General features: G+C 39.3%; 1 long non-coding RNA gene across 1 annotated transcript; it reads left to right on the top strand.

Annotated features, from left to right (window-relative positions):
* The first annotated feature begins 2,260 nt into the window (after nt 1-2,260).
* On the top strand, nt 2,261-2,824 carry LOC109523895 (uncharacterized). Its single transcript, XR_002169867.1, has 2 exons — nt 2,261-2,335; nt 2,416-2,824. It is a non-coding gene; the product is annotated as an uncharacterized LOC109523895 (long non-coding RNA).
* Nucleotides 2,825-6,421: the final 3,597 nt, after the last annotated feature.

Below are 6,421 nucleotides of genomic sequence, written 5' to 3'. Positions count from 1 at the left end.
ATGACCTGCTGCACACTAACATGAAGTTTTTTGTCGCCTGCTTGGTGTTTGTTTGTTTGTTTGTTTGTTTGTTTGTTTGTTTGTTTGTTTGTTTGTTTGTTTGTTTGTTTGTTTGTTGGGCATGTAAACTGATAATAGCGATTTGAGAGGTAGTAGGAGGAAGTACAACAAACGTCTCTAGTTCTACCTCTCGTTCTTTGTGTGTTTTAATTTGTTTGATATCAATATTGTAGACCTAGTGGTCCAGTGGTTAGCACGTCGACCTCACAGTGCAGAGGTTCAATCCCAGCTCCAGCTTCCCTGTGTGGAATTTGCATGTTCTCCCTAATGTATTAATATATGCTTAGCCCCCAGAAGACTATGTATTTTGAGATGTCTGCCGTGATATGCAATTAAATTAGTACAATGAAATGCAAAAGCTTCATCACTTTGGAAAAACACAAGTTTGCTTCTCAATAATACTTACTGTAAGCTCCGATTGCATTTTGGGAACAGCCTTGCAAGTAAAATTAGCCTTGAGATCTGATAGACTCACCTGTCCAGCAGAGCTCCCCCCGGCTCACTCTCTGTGCGTCTTTAGCCTGATTCCTATCAAATAAATAAATTGATTTTATATTTATTTATTTATTTTATATAGGCCAAAATCTCAATAGGTGTTGCCTCAAAGAGTTGGTGTAGTGATTATTTATGTATTTAATAATAAAATGTTGATTAATTTTTATTAAGCACCGCCTTAATTTATCAAAAAGTGAACACTTGTTACAGTGCAGTTTCTGCTGTTACTGGAGATATTTTAGCGGACTATAGTCACTTGTTTTACCAGCATGGATGCATTGAATATTTAATTTACCTTTCGAAAAAACTGTCGAATATCCATGCTGTCGACTCAACCTGACTTTCGGCAATGAACTGTCAGTTGTTGCGTTAGCATTTGATGTGGCGATGGTGACAGACACGTCAAATGCTAACGCAACACCTGTTGCGTTCAGGAAACCTGGGAGATTTAACATTACAATAATGGCAGGTTATCGAAATATAATTTAAAATGGCCACATTACATTGATTTTGATGCAATATATTAGCAAAAGTACAGGAAAAATAAATAATACTTTTTTTTAAATAATGCAATGAAATTATTTAGGGGGGCTAAAGACATTTTAGGGAGGCTGAAGCCTCCCTAAAATAGGCCTAATGACGCCCATGCTCCCCAGACCTACGTGGGTTTTCTCCGGGTTCTCCGGTTTCCTCCCGTATTCCATAAACATGCATGGCAGGCTGATTGAACACTGTAAATCGTCCCTAGGTGTGAGCATGGGCTTGGATGGTTGTACGTGTCTGTGTGTGCCCTGTAATTGGTTGCCAGCCAGTTCAGGGAGTCCCCCACCGACTGCCCGAACATGGCTGGGATAGGCTCCAGCACCGCCCGCGAACCTTGTGAGGATAAAGCGGATCGGAAAATGCATGATTGAAGGAATTAATTAAAATTGTAATGGGTCATTTATTTTGTATATCTCAGTTTGACAGGCTAAGGAAGAAATCTAGATATTGACTAACACATTTCCCCTTATGCATGCTATATTTAAGGATGTTTGTACGACCTTCGGTTTGTACGCATACTATTTGAGCACACACGCTAGCATATTTATACAGTACATCACTTTTCTCTCTTACTCAAATTTGATGCTCCATTACATTATGACATCTCATTAATTTATTGACTTAAATCTGATTTGTATAATTATTTTGCGGTTTGCTTTTGGACCTGTTTTTGGACACAGCAAGTGGGTTGCGCATTTTCTGGTCAACATGGTGGCCAACATGATTGTTAGCGATTGGATGAAGAGTAACATAAAAAATATATATGGTATATCTATGTATATATGGTATTTCAACAACGAAGAGTGTGAGGGAAAAGTGGTTAGGAAGCCCTTGTTTTATGTTATGTGTTGTGTTTGTTGTTTTACTTTATGTTAACTGTTTTGTGGGGCGCTTTGTTAAAGCTGTGAAAGCGCTATATGAATTAGGATGTATTGTATTGTATGTGCTGAATTGATAAATCAGAATAACGAATGCTGTTCGTTATTGCATCAAATTGTGGTGTGAGTGCGGCACACTTGGCAACGAAGCAGCAATGGGTGCAGCTTCTGTTTTGTTTATTTCTTTATTTTTATTTTTTGGGAGGGGGGGACTTGCTGACTATCAACAACATGATAACGTATTAGGTTAAGTTCACTTCTGTTGAACATGCGGTAACAAATTCCAATTTGCGTCATGAATTATCTCGCGTTGGCAGGGGGAATGGTGTCTCTGGTTCGGAAACATTATACAACCTATGGTTTGAACCAATGTTTTGGTCCACAAAGTAATTTGTATCTAGAATGGGGTCAGTTTCTTCGAGCTACATTTCTATTTCAGATCATGCACATGGGTTTCGTTGAATAAATGAGGGGATGCCGTATTGCCCGGGTATGGTTGAGACTTTTCCAAAATGGGTCGAAAATTTATGGCAATGGATCACATTTTGCGAACAGGTTAATTGATAAAATAGAATGCATGTTTCACATTTTATTTGGGAGACCATTGCTCCTACCGTCCACAATCTGCAGGACTGGTAGCAAGTATGAAATTATATGGTTAAAATTCAATTAAAGAATTTGAATTGAAATTGGATTGGAATTGAATTGATTCATATGTTAATATTACGAGAATGGTGTCTTCTTTGTTTGAAATATTGTTTGGGAGACCATATAAATTATTGATATTTTCGACACAATTGTGAACTGGGAAATGAAGCTAATTCGGCTGACTATATGTGAGTAAGTTTCGAAAAAAAAAATGAATTCAGATTGCCGTAGTAGGATTGTGCTTTTTCACAGCAGGACGAAATGGTGGTTCCAGCAGACCTGGCTCTCATTCGAAACATGCAAAAGAAATATTGTACTTCTTTGAAGTGTTGCTGACCACACCGATTGACAGACATTGTAAAAAGGTCATCTCGATAGAAACATCCACCGAGGAAGGTGAGCGAAGTCCGGTGACGCGATGGGCACAGTATTTTAGTTACTGGGAACATCAAACGACCGGCGGAAGAAGTTTCAAGACACCTTTGCACTCATTTAGGGTGTGTTTCTGTCGACATGCTAGAATATCAGTGGTGGCATGTCATTTCCTGTTATATGATCACACTAACATATGGACAACTGTACTGGTCTTCTCATTTTTTTTTATGGTATTTGTACTCTCCTTTTGCACATGTCAAAGGGGATGTAATTTTGAATAATAACCTACATTTTGCTAATAGATCTAGACCAGGGGTGTTAAACTCATTTTTGTCACGGCCCGCTTTAGGGTTACACCTTCCTTCAGTGGGCCGGTACGACGGTGAAATTTAATTAAATGGTTAGATTTTATTACTTGTACAACTCAACTCAACTGTGTTTATAGAGCAACTCTATGTTTATAGAGCAACTTAAATCAACCATCGCTGTATACAAAGTGATGTACATGGAGTAAATATCAGAAATACAATGATGAAATGATTTATTAACAACAACATATGGATGAATTGCCAATTCTGAAACCAGTCATTTGTCGTACATAAAAATTTGACATTTCGGCAAAAATTTTAGCAGGGTTCATGGAAGTTGATGCGCGTGAATTGCTTTCGCGGGCCACATACAATTATGTGGGGTTTCGACTTTGACACCTGTGATCGAGATGATCTCGGGAAAAGAAAAGAAAAAACATATTTCGGCACAAATTGTTGTATACATTTTGGTTTTGGAGGCAAAGTGTTTTATTTATAATCGATCTAGTTGTTAATTTGGTCATAAAGGTTCAGATACGGATTTTAAATACATTTCTTAGGTGATTTTATGCGTTCAGGATCTTTTCTTTTAAGGTAAAAGGAAAACTTTTATGGTAAAAGGAAAAAAGAAAACAACCTGACGTTATTATAGTTATTCTTTGCTGAAAGTTGAACGATATTTCTTTCTTTTGTTCTTTTATTTTTATTTTATGTTACTGTGTGGATACGATGTAATGCAGGAGTGTACTTTGAACAATTTTATTGGCAAATGACGACTATCGCGGCGGAGAGTTTTTCTTTTTCTTTGTGAAGAATCATGAAAGAGCCCTGCCTTAAGGGTTGCCGCTGGTGTTTGCGCATTGGTGTCACTGCTTTTACCAATGACTATGTTTCCGTCCACAGGAGAGGATATTTGAGATTCCACCTACGTTGGTGTAATTGGGGTTCCTCGTGGCGTACCAGATGAGTATAAATTGGTTAACCAGGTTGCTGCACAGTGGCGATCCATTTTTTATAAACATGTTGACGGGATCTGCTACCTCCACTACAGTGTCCAGAAGCTTGCAAATTATAACGTAGAAGCCTTTTTGGCTATCACAAGCAAAACAATTGACAGTCACCTCTCTGATGGTGTTCTGGGAACGCACAGCGGTCAATATGCTCTTGGCTAAGGCCAATCGAGCGTGTGCGGTGTGTGGTGAACGGTGCTGTTCAACATCGCCCTGAGGGCCCCGCACACTGAACCGGATCATTCCGGCGTGACCATGCCCTCGTCATCCGAAATTTGGAGTTAGAACTTTGTCACGTAAAATACTGGTGTGTTCTGTCTTAATCTTTCAAATTCTTTTTGTCTCAGCTGTCTTGACATTGTGTGGATGTTGCTGCGGTCCCTGTATCAAAAGCTCTGCTTATCCAATTTATTACAACGGCTATGGCGCCCACGATGTCTAAAGTGAATGGAATGTACCCTCTGCTGTTAGTTTTGGGATGGCAGTGGTTCTGATGTGGAAAACAACTCGGGTTTTGGTGACTTGTTTTCATTTAAATGTCAGGATGTCGTGGACGATCTTTACAGTCTTTTCCTGTGTTCTTTTTCGGTCTCATTTTTGATCTGGTGATAACCTCTTTCTTTTCAACCACTGGGTCGACCGATGTTTGCATATACATGACTCCACTGAATAAAGTCTGTCAGGAGGGTTCTGTGTGATGATATGAGCAAATCTAGGATATACAGGGGGGAATGATGAATTGATTATTTTTAGTTATCATACATTCGCTTATTATTAATGTTATTATTGGTATTTTGATATTTATTGATTGATTGATTGATTGATTGATTGATTGATTGATTATGCTCGCAAAGAAGAACGCTGATGCCTGCAATGATAAATTGATTATGCGAGCAATCATTAATTGACTATGCCTGCAATGAAGAACGCTTATGCTTTGAATAAAGATATAATGCTTCTTAATCATTATATATTAATATTTATCTACTCACATTTATAATCAAGAATGCTTCGTGCACTGTGTGGAAGTTTAGGGACGCAACCACCTTTCCGAGGACGTGGTTAGGAAGAGATAAGTGTTAAGACTAAACAGGAGCAAGGTTGGACAGTGAATGGAGCCATCAACACCAGCTGCAACGTGATGTTTTTGGAACAATTGCACACATGTACGTAATTTACACTCACATACACACACATAGTCAAACAAGTTCGGTGTGACTTCAACAGCCCCCACCCTTGAGGTTGGACACACCTATGTAGTAGATTTCCCAATAAATGAGGGGGTGAAGGGGGAGATCGTTAGGGTGACGTGCCGAGAACTGAAACCTAACGCTTGTCCTCGTTCCCTCCTGGTACCAGAATTGAGTCTCCTGTCTCCTCCTTGTGTTTTATTCGTAAGTGTCGAATTGGATCAACCTGACACCAAGTATTTGGTGCTGTATTTGGACATGTCACTGACCAGGAGTTGATCCAACTCTGACTGCCCCCAAAGCAGGCGAGTTTACCTCAAGACGACTAGTGACTGTGAATGGCAGGGCATTTTGGTCATATATGATACAACGTAATGGGGTTTTCCCAAAAAGAAAAAATTAACAAAGTGTTTCAAATTTTATTTTTGCACAATACTGAGTAGGTTTTGAACCCGCACTGCCTGCACCAAAAGGCGGCGAGTTTACCACTATAACACCTGTGACTGTGAATGGCAGCGCACTTTGGTCATACATGATGCAACCTATCGGGGGTTTCCCGAAGTAACTGTTTAAAATTTTATTTTCACAGTTCATTGAGCAGGCTTTGAACCCGTGCCGCCTGCACTAAAAACCTGCAAGTTTACCACTACACTACCAGTGACTGTGAACGGTAAGACACTTTGGTCATACATGATGCAACCTATCGGGGGTTTCCCAAAAAAGTAACTGTTTAAAATTTTATTTTCACAGGTCATGAACCCGTGCCGCCTGCATCGAAAACCTGCGAGTTTATCACTACATTACCAGTGACTGTGAATGGCAGGGCTTTTCGGACAAATATGATGCAACATAATGGGGTTTTCCCCCCCAAAAAATTAAATACGTGTTTAAGATTTTATTTTCACATGATACTG

The sequence above is a fragment of the Hippocampus comes genome, unplaced genomic scaffold, assembly GCF_001891065.2.
Source record: "Hippocampus comes isolate QL1 unplaced genomic scaffold, H_comes_QL1_v1.1 scaffold960, whole genome shotgun sequence".
Taxonomy (NCBI): Eukaryota; Metazoa; Chordata; class Actinopteri; order Syngnathiformes; family Syngnathidae; genus Hippocampus; species Hippocampus comes.
This window is presented reverse-complemented; position numbering and strand designations above follow the sequence as displayed.